Below are 15,436 nucleotides of genomic sequence, written 5' to 3' on the forward strand. Positions count from 1 at the left end.
AAGTATTTAAAACAGAGATTGAAACAGAAACATATATGTGTATTCTCAGGTGGTGCAAGTGGTAAAGAACCACTCCCTGGGTCAGGAAGATCCCCTGGAGGAGGGCACCGCAACCCACTCTACTATTCTTGCCTGGAGAATCCCATGGACAGTGGAGACTGGCAGGCTACATTCCATAGGGTCATAAGAGTTGGATACGCTTAGACACTAAAACAAAATTACTAATTTTTTAAAAATGTGATTAAGAAGACAGCTTAGATTCTGAACTCACAAAATAGTGAGGGTCTTAACATATAAACCAATATGGGAAAATCAAGACCCTTTCCATTTATTTCAGATTTTCAAATGAAAAATGTTTAAAAGCTTCAACTGAATTGTCTTCTTTTGCTAAAGCAGTATTTAAGAATTTTTTTGACATTTAGTTCAGTTCAGTCGCTCAGTCATGTCCGATTCTTTGCGACCCCATGAATCGCAGCACCCTAGGCCTCCCTGTCCATCACCATCTCCCAGAGTTCACTCAAACCCACGTCCATCGAGTCAGTGATGCCATCCAGCCATCTCATCCTTTGTTGTCTCCTTCTCCTCCTGCCCTCAATCCCTCCCACCATCAGAGTCTTTTCCAATGAGTCAACTCTTCTCATGAGGTGGCCAAAGTACTGGAGTTTCAGCTTTAGCATCATTCCTTCCAAAAAAATCCCAAGGCTAATCTCCTTTAGAATGGATTGGTTGGATCTCCTTGCAGTCCAAGGGACTCTCAAGAGTCTTCTCCAACACCACAGTTCAGAAGCATCAATTCTTCGGTGTTAGCTTTCTTCACAGTCCAACTGTCACATCCATACATGACCACTGGAAAAACCATAGCCTTGACTAGATGGACCTTAGTCGGCAAAGTAATACCTCTGCTTTTGAATATGCTATCTAGGTTGGTCATAACTTTTCTTCCAAGGAGTAAGTGTCTTTTAATTTCATGGTTGCAATCACCATCTTCAGTGATTTTGGAGCCCCAAAACATAAAGTCTGACACTGTTTCCACTGTTTACCCATCTATTTCCCATGAAGTGATGGAACCAGATGCCATGATCTTCATTTTCTGAATGTTGAGTTTTAAGCCAACTTTTTCACTCTCCTCTTTCACTTTTATCAAGAGGCTTTTTAGCTCCTCTTCACTTTCTGCCATAAGGGTGGTGTCATCTGCATATCTGAGGTTATTGATATTTCTCCTGGCAATCTTGATTCCAGCTTGTGCTTCTTCCAGCCCAGTGTTTCTCATGATGTACTCTGCATAGAAGTTAAATAAGCAGGGTGACAATATACAGCCTTGATGGACTCCTTTTCCCATTTGGAACCAGTTTTCTGTTCCATGTCCAGTTCTAATTGTTGCTTCCTGACCTGCATATAGGTTTCTCAAAAGGCAGGTCAGGTGGTCTGGTATTCCCATCTCTCTCAGAATTTTCCACAGTTTATTGTGGTTCACACAGTCAAATGCTTTGGCATAGTCAATAAAGTGGTTTATTTTGATATCAACTAAAGCAACAGTTTCTGACTTTAAACTACTACTTGTTTTAAAAATGCCACTTAAGAGTGCAAATTACCAAAAAAAATGCTTACATAGATTTTTAGAGCTAAAAAATTAAAACTAAAAGTCTATCATCACACTTTAGTAACCTACATACATTCAAGGAGCCTGGCAGGCTACAGTCCATAGGGCCACAAAGAGTTGGATATGACTGAAGTAACTTGGCACTCATGCATTCACAGAAGTATTACTCACAATAGCTAAAAGATGGCAGCAACCGAAATGCCCATCAATATATGAAGAAATAAGATGTGGTATATACAAACAATGAAATATTATTCGGTCATTAAAAAGAATGATGTTCTGATACAAGCTACAACATGAATGGACCTCAGAAACATGCTAAGTGAAAGAACACAAAAGATAACATGTTAAATGGTCTAGTTTATAAGAAATATTAAGAATGGGTTCCATAGAGACATCTTGTCAGGAGCTAAGACAGAGAAGAATGAGAAGCGACTGCTTAATGAGTATGAGGTTTTCTTTTAGGATAATGAAGAACTTGCTGAATAGAGTCGGTGGTTGCATGACTGTTAACGTACTGTCACTAAACTGTACACTTTAAAATGATTAATTTTATGCTAGGTATTAATAACTTCACATCAAAAAAAGAATATACCATATATTTATAATATAAATGTAAACAGTGACAGACTTTATTTTCTTGGGCTCCAAATCACTGCAGATGGTGACTGCAGCCATGAAATTAAAGGATGCTTGCTCCTTGGAAGAAAAGCTATGACCAACCTAGCATATTAAAAAGCAGAGACATTACTTTGCCAACAAAAGTCCGTCCAATCTAAGCTATGGTTTTTCCAGTAGGCAAGAGTTGGACCATAAAGAAGGCTGAACACCGAAGAACTGATGCTTTTGAACTGTGGTGTTAAAGACTCTTGAGAGTCCCTTGGACTGCAAGGAGATCAGACCAATCAATCCTAAAGGAAATCAGTCCTGAATATTCATTGGAAGAACTGATGCTGAAGCTGAAGCTCCAATACTTTGGCCACCTTGATGTGAAGAGCTGACTCATTGGAAAAGACCCTGATGCTGGGAAAGATTGAAGACAGGAGGAGAAGGGGATGACAGAGGATGTGATGGTTGGATGGCATCACCAACTCAATGGATGTGAGTTTGAGCAAGCTCTAGGAGTTGGTGATGGACAGGAAGGTGTGGCATGCTGTGATTCATGGTGTCGCAAAGAGTCAGACACGACTGAATGACTGAACTGATCTGACAATACAAAATTCATGTTGAGGTTTGACAGAAAACAGCAAAATTCTATAAAGCAATTATCCTTCAATAAAAAAATTAATTTTAACAAACAAAAGAAAGAACTTTTAAATATATATAGTATGAACCCATGTTTGGCCTAACACAGATGCAGTTGGTTATGTAAATATTTACAGCTATGTGTATGTGCATGCACAGTTATTTCCATGCTTTGTCACTTGAGAGGCTATAGCTGCACACACCAGTAGCAACATTCATACCCAGTGCCTACCTCCTATTCTCTAAAACTATTCTCCTATAAAAGGACCCAGAACTCCTTGGAGATGTGGCTAATTTTAGGACTCTGGCAGGAAATATTTAAGATGAGCAGGGAGCATCCTGTGGTGCCAGAGAGTAAGGAAGTGATACACACACAACATACACACATACAGAATGAAGTGTGCTGAGTCGCTCAGTTGTGTCTGACTCTTTGTGACCCTGTGGACTGTAGCATACCGGGCGTGTCCATGGAATTTTCCAGGCACAAATACTGGAGTGGGTTGTCCTTTCCTTATCCAGGGTATCTTCCTGACCCAGGGATTGGACCTGCATCTCTGGCAACTGCTGCATTGACAGGCAGATTCTTTTACCACTAGAGCCACCTGGGAAGCCCGTACAGAGTGCTGGGTATGTCAAAAGAACACAGGAGCCGACTGCAAGAGCTCCTAATGGCCAAATCTGGAGCAATTTGAGCCAAAGTCTAAATACAACAGTAGAATTGTAATCTAATGCATAAAATAAATACCCTATTCAACATAGGGTATTTTAATAAATAATTGAATGAATTTGTAAATTAATGAGGGAAACAAATCTCATTTGCAGAAGAATTTCAAACAATTTATACATATACCCAAGAAGATGGAGCATAACTTCTCAGTCTTTAAGCAGGGACTGAACATAGTGTATACTTTCAAAGAGTACAGTACGAAAAGGTGAAAAAGGGAGGGGCAGAGTAACTCTGGTGGAAAAATCTTACAAGACTACCACCTCTGGTTATGTTGATAGTACGTACCCTTGATAAGATTGAGGAAAATGGCACTTTATCTCTGTGGTCTTTCTTCCAAAACTCCATAACCAATCTAATTATGAGAAAATATCAGACAAATCTCAACTGAGGAGGGTTTCCCTGGTAGCTTAGCTGGTAAAGACTCTGCAATTGAGGAGCATTCTACTAAATATCTCACTGCTGCTGCCGCTAAGTCGCTTCAGTCGTGTCCGACTCTATGCGACCCCATAGACGGCGGCCCACCAGGCTCCCCCATCCCTGGGATTCTCCAGGCAAGAACACTGGAGTGGGTTGCCATTTCCTTCTCCAATGCATGAAAGGGAAAAGTGAAAGTGAAGTCGCTCAGTTGTGTCCGACTAGTAGCGACCCCATGGACTGCAGCCTACCAGGCTCCTCTGTCCATGGGATTTTCCAGGCAAGAGTACTGGAGTGGGGTGCCACTGCCTTCTCCGAAATATCTGACAATACTCCTCAAAACTGTCTAAGGTCATTGAAACACGGAACATCTCAGAAACTCACCGCCAAGAAAAGCATGAGGAGACGTGACAACCAAATGTAATGTGGAATCCTGGATAGGATCCTAAAACAGAAACAGGACATCAGGTAAACAGTAAGGCAATCTGAAAATGTATGGACTTTAATTAATGATAATTAACTGATAAGGGTTCATTGATTGTTTAACAAATGTAACCATACTATTGTATGATATTAATAACAGGGAGACTCTGAGTATGAGGTATGAGAACTCTCTGAACACTATTCAGAATTTTCTTATAAATTTAAAATTGTTCTTAAAAAGTAGGAAGCAGCTGTATACCACAGGGAGCTCAGCTTGGTGCTCTGTGATGACCTAGAGGTGTAAGATGGGGGGTGGGGGCAGGCAGTGGGACTGAGGTTCAAAGGGAGGGAACATTCCCACATGGCTCAGACGGTGAAGAATCTGCCCCCAGTGAGGGAGGTCTGGATTTGATACCTGGGTCAAGAAGATCCCCTGGAGACGGAAATGGCAACCCACTCCAGTATTCTTGCCTGAAGAAGCCCATAGACAGAGGAACCTGGAGAGCTACAGTTCGCAGAGTCACAAAGAGTCGGACACAACTGAGTGACTGACACATATATGTATATGTATAATTGATTCACATTGTTGTACAGCAGAAAATAACACAATGTTGTAAAGCAATTATACTCCAATAAAGAATGTTTAAGTATACAGATATATAGTTATAGTCTTATACCTATTTTGGACAATAATTAATGCAGATGGAAGCATATTGAACTTACAGGTCTGAGTCTCAAGCCTCTACCCATGATTTGCTTCATGATTTCAGCTAAGTCACTTAAAATCTCTAGACATTAGTTTGCTCACCTTATATTTTACAGACTGAGGGCCCTGAAGTCTCTTTAAAGTCTAAAGTTCTAAAACCCCTGATTCTACTACTGTACTAATTAAGTTATACCTGAAAAGAGCACCTGGGAAAATGAAGAAACATTCAAATGATTTCGTAAAACTTAAGAAAACAAGTTCACTAAAATAATTTTTAAAATCTATTTCATTATAATAACTCAAATGTTAACACATAGAACTTACGAGGTGGTGTGAAGTAAAGGCAGGACTCATTACCTAGAGACAGTGAAAGCTTCTTATAAATTACCTCACCATGCTACAGAACAGATTTTGTTTAAATTTATATCATCCCCCATTGATGTATCCTTTTGTACAAAGAAGGTGCATTTTTTTTTCTGTAGTATTTTGAGAATACATAATGTAGTATTATTTTAATCTCCTGATGTTAGAATTATTTGAGGATCTTTCATTAATATTAAATGATTCTGGTTTTTTTTTTAACCTATATTTTATCAACTTCCCTGGCCATATAGAGGTTCAGACTCTGCGCTTCCACTGCAAGGGGGCATGAGTTCAATCCCTGGTCATCGGGAAACTAAGATCTTGCATGCTGCATGGCACGGCCAAAAAATAACTAAATAAAAATGTAATGTTAAAAAATAACAAAAATAAATAAATAAAAATTTTAAAATATTAAAAAACCCACATTTTAAAAATGTAGCATTTCACCAAAAGTATTTAACACATTAGCTATGTCAATGTAAAGTTTATGTAAGAAAAATAATCAAATTTTGTGTAAGGGCATCTTTCACAGTCATTACATACTTGTAAATATACCACAAACATAACAAAATTTTAAGGGAAAAACATTTTATCTATGCCAAGCTAAACTTTTTGAAAATTTTTCAATAACTAAATAATTTATAAAAGTTCATTCTCAGGCTAGTTATCTGTGATTAAATCTGACCTTATGAGATGCCCAGAGGGTGTACATTAGATTAAAATGTTTGATTTCTTATTCACTCTGACAGTAATATAATCTAAAACAAGACTCTGAGGCTTACTTTAGCCTGAAAGGTCAAGGATATGATAACCCTCTAATCTGAAGAGTGCAATACTTACCAGCTTTTCTTTTTGACTTTTTATGTGAAAGATAGGCATAAAATGTATTTCTCATATATGAAATTTCCATATCAATAAAGAAAAAAATTAAGTAACAAGGGGATAATTATAGCCTTATACATAATTATAACTTCTTCTATTACTAAAAATGTTCAGTATAGAAAAAAATCATCATAATGTGATATCAAATACCCTTGGGGAAAGAGGAAACATTATTATATTCTATTATTTAGCATGTGACCAAAAAAATTATCTTTCTTCAGCTTCCAATAAAATGAAGTCCAAATCTCCAATACATTTCAATTATCTGAATAAAAGTTTCAAAAGCTATCATATTTTCTTAAAGCTTTTAGGAGGTAAGAACTGCATTGGATTTTTTTCTATTTCTATTTTTAAAATTCTATTTTTGCTAGATTTTTATCTGCAAACTAGTTTCATTTAGCATCTTCAAAAGTGTGAACACTTTTAAGTTTTATTAATATTCTCATGACAACATCAAAATTTAAGGAAATCATCAAAAGGAGTTCTGGTATTACTTGCTTTGTTAGGTTTGCAAACTTTTCTTCATATTATTTGCTCTTACATTTCCTGCCTGCCATCACCTTTAGTTTTAGTGTATTTTAAATTTCTTCAAATGGTGGAATAAAAGACAGAAATGTGTATACACATTACATTTTTAAGTATTCATTACCTTAATCTACTAAAGTAAACTTTTGTCAAGGCCTTTTATCTTAATGGTATTTTTACATAAAAAAGCGGTAGGGAAACAATCCTATCTGACACCCCTTCGAATGCACGGTGAACTGTGTTAGTTTAGTGTCAGTTATTGACTGCTTGAGCTGGAGAACCCCTGCCCATATCAGCAACAACCAGTCAGAGCTACACAGTACCTTTAACATCAAAAACACTTCACAGGAATCATTATCATCAGTTACTGATAGGAAGAAAGATTGCACAGAGAGAAGATGTCTTCAACAGAGGTTGTGTTCAGTGAAGAGAAAATTAAAGGTCTAAATGTAAGTCAATAGTAAATCCAAAAACCATTTCTTTCAAAGAAAGTTTAACATTGTGTTTTCTGCTCTCATCATCAAAGAGCTATTCTTTTCTGGTTCAAATCTTGCTTACCTCCTTTTTAAAGTAATTTCTGAAAACGTTAGCCCAGATGAGTTAATTTCAGATGGCTTATTTACCTGCTTATAGATTTATTTGCCACCTGCTTTTGCTTTTTTCACAGATGCAAAGTCAACCTCTGGGGCAAAATCCCACCTTTCTCTTTCTGCCACACAAGTGGTAAATAACATTACCCAATAAATTTCAGCATTTCCCCAAATGTATAGGATACAAAAAATGTATTCATTCGTGTGAGATATAAAAATGTACACTCACACTTCTGAAATCAACAGCCAGCCATTTCACACTTGGGCCAAAGGCAAACAAACATAATTCTCACTGGCAGCTGGACAACATTCCAAGCTGCCACCACATTAATTAACTCACCTCAATCAGATTCCACTTCAACTTGCACAGCTTGCTGCCAAGACGCCTAGCAATAAATTGTTAGGTTAAATACTGAACAAGGTAGGGAAATACCATATGGTATGTTGTTACAGAGGGTGGGATATTCTTGTTTAACACTAGTAGCAGGTTTTTCCCTTTACTTTTTATTGTTGTCTCCGGTGATTTCAGGAAAATGAGCATATGTTCTTGCTGATAAATGATCTTGCTTGATTATAGTGATGGAGAATGGAATGGTAACAAGACATTAATAACAAAATACTTTTGTCCACAGGCTTCTATAATTGATGTTCCAAAAATTTCAAGGCAACAGCTTACTTAGCAGGTACTGGGAACTCACTAATGGTAAATTATTGGTATTAAACTTGGGGGTGTCAAAGAACAAAGAACTCAAATAAATTCTGTTTTCACTGAGGACTATTGAGAATTTACAAGTAAATACAAACTGCTTGTATCAATAGCTGAAAAATTTCTAACATGGGAATGAAAAGATTTGAGTTTGAATACAGTTTCTGCCTTTGACAGGCTGTGTCACTTTCATTAAATCACTTCACTTCTCTGATATTATTTCCTCATCTGTTATATAATGTGGTTTGACTAGATGAGTGCTTCCCAAACCTTAATGCACATATCAATTTAAGATGCTTGTTAAAAATGCAGATTTTTGGATGTCACCCTTAAGGACTGAAATTGATTAGGTTCTGATGTGGAGGCCAAATCTGCATTGGGAGTGAGCAAGAAATTCTTCTGCAGATAAAGGACCCACACTCAGAAATACTGGACTGCATGATACCAAGATTCCCCTTACCTCTGACAGTTACTTCACTTACCAGCCCATGTCATTGCTTTCATAAACTGTGGTGTGATTTTAGAAAGAGGTATAATTGGGAGAGTTGATTCAGGACTTAATCTGCACTCATTCAAATGCCTAGTCAGAAAAAAAAAAAAAAAAGCTGAAAACGCCAGAATATGACTACCCAAAATCCTGTATGTATTTTTCTAGGGCTGTGGGGTGAGTCTTAGAGGTGACAGCTGATTGGCTGCAGCTGCTTTCTCTAAAACTCCTGTCTATATATAAAGGAAGACTCCCAAAGAGAACAAACCAGTCAATCCTAAAGGAAATCAATCCTGAATATTCATTGATGATGAAGCACCAGTACTTTGGCCACCTGATGTGAAGAGCTGACATTAGAAAAGACCCTGATGCTGGGAAAGATTGAAGGCAGGAGGAGAAGGGGATGACAGAGGATGAGATGATTGGATGACATCACCGACTCAATGGACATTAGTCTGAGTAAGCTCTGGGAGCTGGTTATGGACAGGGAAGCCTGGCATGCTGCAGTCCATGGGGTCGCAAAGAGTTGGACACGACTGAGCAACTGGACTGACTGAAGTCATCACTGTCCAGCAGAAGTCTTTCTTTCCTCTAAATGTGTCATGAACACTCATTTCATCTATATTGCCTCTTTTGTATGTGATGTATTCTGCTTCTGTTTTAAATGCCAGAAATCAGGAAGACATTCTGTACTTGTTTGTAAGATTCTCAAAGGCTAGGAACTTTGGGAAACCTCATTCTTCCTAGCTTCTAGGTCATGACTTGATAAGGAAAGTAAAAGGCTCTTACTGGTATACACTCTGAGTTTCTTTCAGATGGGTACTTATGAATTTCTATTAAGCCATGTATCTACTTCCATCCGATTCCTCTATGACCAGCAGAGAACCATCCCATAAGACAGTTGCCTGGGGATAGCCTTAAATTAAGAAATGAACAACCTTAACTGGCCTGCATAAAACAGTGTGCAACACAGGCCTTTCTCATCATATTTACAAGCTCAACGAGGATTCAAAAAACAGACTTCATTACTTCACTACTTAAAACTTGAAATCACCTTTTTTTCTTGCTCTCCATCAGTGGAGAGTGTAAAAAAGGCAATGCACTAGTTGCTTTACTACTGAATTTGCACGAAAGAAACCTGATCCTCTTGAAATTAGTTCTTTCCAAGATAACCACCACAAAAATCTGCAAGTTCTAATAAAGTTCCTTCGAATGTGGGTGGACGATCTCTTACTAAGCTTTTTGTGTTCTCCTCAACTACTAAAATCAGGCTCTTAATAGATGCTCAATAAAGGAATGTTGGCTTGAAGATACTCCGGCAGAGAAGTACTAAATCCTGTTGCAGCCTTCTTCATCCCCTGCAGGTGGTGCTGGGAGACAGTTTACTTATTTACTTATTTAATCATAATTGTATGGGCAAGCAAAGGTGTTCTCGGTGCTGGTTTAAAGCTGTTGTAATTATCTTAATTTCTTCCTCCCCTTCACACTAATTACTGGGTCACAGAGGAGAACAAAAAGACTGAAAAAGGTGATGCAGATGAAGAGAAGCAGGGTTTTAAGATAATTGATGGTGTCTCCCAGGCCTGGCAGTGGAAATATTCTGTAGAGATTTAGGAGAAAGGGATTTTGTACATTTGTACAAAAGATTTTGTACTTTCCAAAAGAGAAGATATATTCAGGAAAGTCTCCTATACCACCATCTGACCATCTCCCACAGATGTGCTCTATTAATTCTAGCTCTGTATTTGTCAACCCCATACTTCTAGTATTTTTCACCAAGGTTCGATATGACTGGCTGTTGGTATTTTGGGCTTCAATCTTTAAGACTTCCTTTCCATATCACAACATGTTCATTACACTTCCAAGTCAGTCAGTTTAAAAGATAAATCGCTTACCTTTTAATATCCTGACTCTCCCACTTGATCGAGAGCTGTTAAAAGGGTAGGGACTATGTCATTATCATCTTTGTATCACTAGTGCTTGTCTTGATGCTTGAAATGTAGCAGACCCTAAACAAATTAAATGACAAAAAGCAATCAGTGAATCAATAGGAATACTCCCAGCCACATACCTTATACTTTTCTCTTCTATCACCCTTTTCCTGAAGTTTTCTGAAGCCAAAAGTAGAGGCTAGCAATTACAGTATTAAATAAGGAAACTGGTATTTTTTAACTGACATAACATAATTTTCCCAACTACATTTCTAACCGTATCTCTTGCACGCCCCCCGATATGAATCCTTCAGAACAACCAAATTGGGGTGTCCACTCTCTCTGATAATGCTTTATGCTTTCCTACCTCTGAGATTATGCCATTCCTCTATTTTGCCCTCAGTCTATCTTACTTAGTAATTCTCAAAATGGTTCTCAGGGGAAGCCATGATATCAACACTACGTTCATAGTACTCTAAGATACCACTTACTTTTTCACCTCATTCTCTCACAAGTGTACAGGGGAGTTTTCCAGAAGCCATAAGACATGTGATATCACAACAGAGCAGATGACAGAATCCAGCTGTCTTTTGTTAAGTCAAATATTAAAATACCAAGTGAAATAAATTTTAAAAATGCAAAATGTTGTTTTCAACACCATTTTTCTGACTAAACGGTTTTGTTCTGGAAAACACAGACATTTTTCATAAAATTATTTACCTTAACATGTAATTTATTTTAAATTACATTGACAACTATTTTAAATTTTTTTGATTTTAATTTCTAATATGACAAATATATAGTCCTGGTGGATTAGTCTATAAAGAATCCACCTGTAATGCAGGAAATCACTTGCAATGCATATGACCAGGGTTCAATCCCTGGGTCGGGAAGATCCCCTGGAGAAGGGAATGGCAACCTATTCCAGTATTCTTGCCTGGAAAATCCCATGGACAAAGGAGCCTGACAGGCTACAGTCCATGGGGGTCACAAGATTCGGAAAGAGGTTAGCGACTAAACCCCCACCATGATAAATATGAATAGATATAACTCACATAAACAAAATATCTTTGAGGTCCTCAACAATTTTTGTTGATAATGTACAGCAGTGCAAGAGATTTCTGTGCATTAATTTTGTATCCTGCAATCTTACCAAATTCACTGATTAGTTCTAGTAGTTTTCTGGTGGCATCTTTAGGATTTTCTATGTATCGTATCATGTCATTTGCAAATAATGACAGTTTTACTTCTTCTTTTCTACTTTGTATTCATTTCTTTTTCTTCTCTGATTGCAGTGGTTAGGACTTTCAATACTATGTTGAATAATAGTAGCAAGAGTGTACATACTTGTCCTGTTCCTGATCTTAGAGGAAATGCTTTCAATTTTTCACCACTGAGAATGATGCTTGCTGTGGGTTTGTTGTATATGGCCTTCATTATGTGGAGGGAAGTTTCCTTTTTATGCCCACTTTCTGGAGAGTTTTTCTCATAAATGGGTGTCAAATTTTGTCAAAAGCTTTTTCTGAGTCTATTGAGATGGTCATCTGGGTTTTATTCCTTACTTTAATATGGCATATCATACTGACTAATTTGCATATGTTGAAGAATTCTTGCTTCCCTGGGATAAATAAATCCCACTTGATCATGGTGTATGATCTTTATAATGTGTTGTTGAATTCTATTTGCTAGTATTTTGCTGAGGATTTTTGCGTCTATGTTCATCAGTGATACTGGTCTGTAATTTTCTTTTTTTGTGATATCTTTGGTTTTGGTATCAGGGTGATGTTTCGATAATTTTGAAAAGTATTAGTAAGGAGTCCCAAGACTATAAAGTTTGGCATGCTGATCTAAATCTTCTGTACCCTTTAAAGTCCAAAAAACAGTCTTCCTTCTTGATAAGCTCTTTGACCACAGCAAGTGGGGAGGAGCTCCTTCTCTGTCTATACCAAATACCTGGAGCACTTACACACTTGTGCTTCTGTTACTAAAGTGACCTAGTAGAACTTGAGGCTCAAAGAAATTAGTATTGTTATCCTAAGAATGATATTTAAAAACATTTGTGTTTAATGATGAATCATAAATAATCATTTTACTTTCCAGTCTCTGATTATTGTCTTCCAGCCTCAAAAGAAGAAAGTATTTTCTTGACTTTTCAATCTACCCTTTTCATCAAAAAAGATAATGATAATAAAGTTTTATATATATATATAAAACATTTTTGTGAAATCTTATTTTATTAGTTGTGAAATTTTATTATACTTATAAGTCTGATAAGTGTTCATTGAAAAAAAATGAAATAAAAAATTAGAAATTAAAAAAATTAAATTCACCTACTAATGAAATCAACCTAGTAATAACTGCTAACATTTTTTTCACTAAACTTAAGTTTTACTGAACATACTATTATCACTTTTATATACTAAGATGCTGTTTTGCTTCTTATACTTATCATACAGTGTCTTATGGGGGATTTAAACAAATTAGTAATGTTCATTTTAATAAGTGTGTGGTTGATACAGGTATTCATTTTTTCTTTAAATTAAATGCGTACATTTTAATTCTCTTTTGTATGAAGGATAACAATAATAAATGAGTTTTCATAATCAATGAATTTTTAAAATAATACATAATGAACATTTTTCTATGTCATTAAGTATTATTACATTATATGTCTTCTAGGGTTTACTTAACCTATCTTTAACCCCACTGTTAGCATTAAAATTATTTTAATTTTTTAAAACTACAAATAATGCTTGGGTTTTCTTGCTTGTATACACATTTTGCATACATCTCTGTGATTTCCTGAGACTAAATGTAGAATTACAAGGTCAGGAAATATAAACAATTTTAAGATATTTAATCCAAAAAATACAATCAGGGGCTTCCCTGGTGGCTCAGTGGTAAGGAATCCACCTGCCGAGGCAGGGGACACGGGTTCAATCTCTGGTCTGGCAAGATCCCACATGCCATGGGACAGCTGAGCCCATGCGCCACAACTGCAGAGCCAGTGCTCCAGAGCCTGTGCTCCACTGCAGGAGAAACCCGAGCACCGCAGCTGGAGAGTGGCTCCAACTCACCGCAACCGGAGAAGGCCTGGGTCATGGCAACCAACACCAGCAAGCCGTAACTAACTAAATAAATAATGGTGCCACTTCTGCTTTCTCACTAGAAGAAAAACAACTCTGCGGATGAGGAGAAGAGGTAAAGAGTTTGAGAGACCATGAGAGAAAGCTGGAAAAGCATATGTTGGGAGGGAAACTCATAGAGAAAAATTGCTGCCAAAGAAGAAACAAGAGACGGGAAGAAGAGTGGGAAGAATGAACACAGTTGAAGAATGACTTCAAAGGGATAATCAGGGCATACTGGAGACAGAAGGTTTTAGAGTTAGGCAGATGATGGATTTAAAACAACTCATCCATTGTTTAGCACTGTGACCTTAGGCAAAGTACACAACTTGTTCTCTGTAAATGTGAAAAGCAAAGAGCTTGACAAACAGTTGGCACACAATAAATGTGTATTTCCTTCTGAAGAAATGGAATAAAAAGTGGGGAGAGGCAAAGGTGGGAGAAAGGAAATGGAAATGAAAAAAAAAAAGTGAATGTACAGAAAAACAAGAATTGTTTCTGAAGCTGAATGAAGCTCTAATACTTCAGCTGCTTAATATGATGAGACAACTCACTGGAAAACTCTGATGCTGGGAAAGATTGAGGGCAGGAGGAGAAGGGGGAGACAGAGGATGAGATGGCTGGATGGCATCACTGACTCAATGGACATGAGTTTGAGCAAACTCCGGGAGACAGTGAGTGAAGGACAAGGAAGCCTGGCTGCTGCAGTCCAAGGGGTCACAAAGAGTAGGACACAACTCAGCCACTGAACAACAACAACAGAAAACAAAACTGAAGGAAAGATCCAATTTCACTTCACAAATTGTTACTTTTGTAAAAAGTCCCAATATAACATGTAACAATGAAACAGAGAAATGAAAGAAACCAAAGCCATTCATGAGTATATGCCTTGAAAGGAATGAAAATGAAAGGAATGCTTATGAGAAAAGTAGACTAATACGTGAAAACAAAACCAAAAAAAAGAACGTTAAACATAAAAAATCAAATATGGACTCAAAATATTTGCAGATTTTTTTGACTTGGTATTTCCACTTAATAAAATGTTACTGTAGTTTGTTAAAAAAGATAAATGAGAAAGATGCTGATGAGAAAAAAGGAGGTTATGATTCCAAGCACATTACATTCATTAAAGTATTTTTACAGTCGGAAACAAATTGAAAGCTGGAAGCAAATCAACTTCAATACTCATTATTTTCACTGACCTTGAGCCGCTGAAGGCCTGCACTTTATACCTTTGCTCACACACATGCACACCCTTTATCTTTCCCTTCTATCGAGTAGACACAGGTGGCAACACCCTTTTATTATTCTGCTTTCTGTTACTTAACTTCTGGTCTTTGGTTTCTCTTCCACAAGCTAAAGATAGTTCTAGGAGTTAATCTCCTCTCTGTTGCATTTCCCAAGCTGGACTAGAAATCTTGAGAAAACAAGTTGTCTTTTTCTCATGAAAGTTTTTGGCACTTCATGCTTTTAAGTGTGCCAAGAATGTCTTGAGACATTTTATTCGGATTTTCTGCTTGAAAATCTAAATTTTCAAGAACCTGCCTGCTCAGAGGTATAAGCATATCACCAAGATTTAATATGATTCCAAGAGAAAGTTAATCAAATCTTAGATTCATTTTATTTTAATTTAGAGTAAAGACCTGAATTGGTTTTTATTTACTCTGCAATAATGCTTCCTTACTGTTTTAAATGGCTAACTTAGTTTCAGA

General features: G+C 37.1%; 1 long non-coding RNA gene across 1 annotated transcript in view; it reads right to left on the minus strand.

Annotated features, from left to right (window-relative positions):
- Positions 1 to 8,663: 8,663 nt before the first annotated feature.
- Positions 8,664 to 15,436, minus strand: part of LOC138445943 (uncharacterized) — a 28,289-nt gene continuing 21,516 nt past the window's right edge. Inside the window, exons 2-3 of the long non-coding RNA XR_011259058.1 lie at positions 10,564 to 10,677; positions 8,664 to 8,761 (exon numbers count right to left, since the gene is read on the minus strand). This is a non-coding gene — a long non-coding RNA (uncharacterized lncRNA). The remainder of the gene's footprint in view (positions 8,762 to 10,563; positions 10,678 to 15,436) is intronic.

This window comes from Ovis canadensis, chromosome 9 (genome assembly GCF_042477335.2).
Source record: "Ovis canadensis isolate MfBH-ARS-UI-01 breed Bighorn chromosome 9, ARS-UI_OviCan_v2, whole genome shotgun sequence".
NCBI classification, from domain to species: domain Eukaryota; kingdom Metazoa; phylum Chordata; class Mammalia; order Artiodactyla; family Bovidae; genus Ovis; species Ovis canadensis.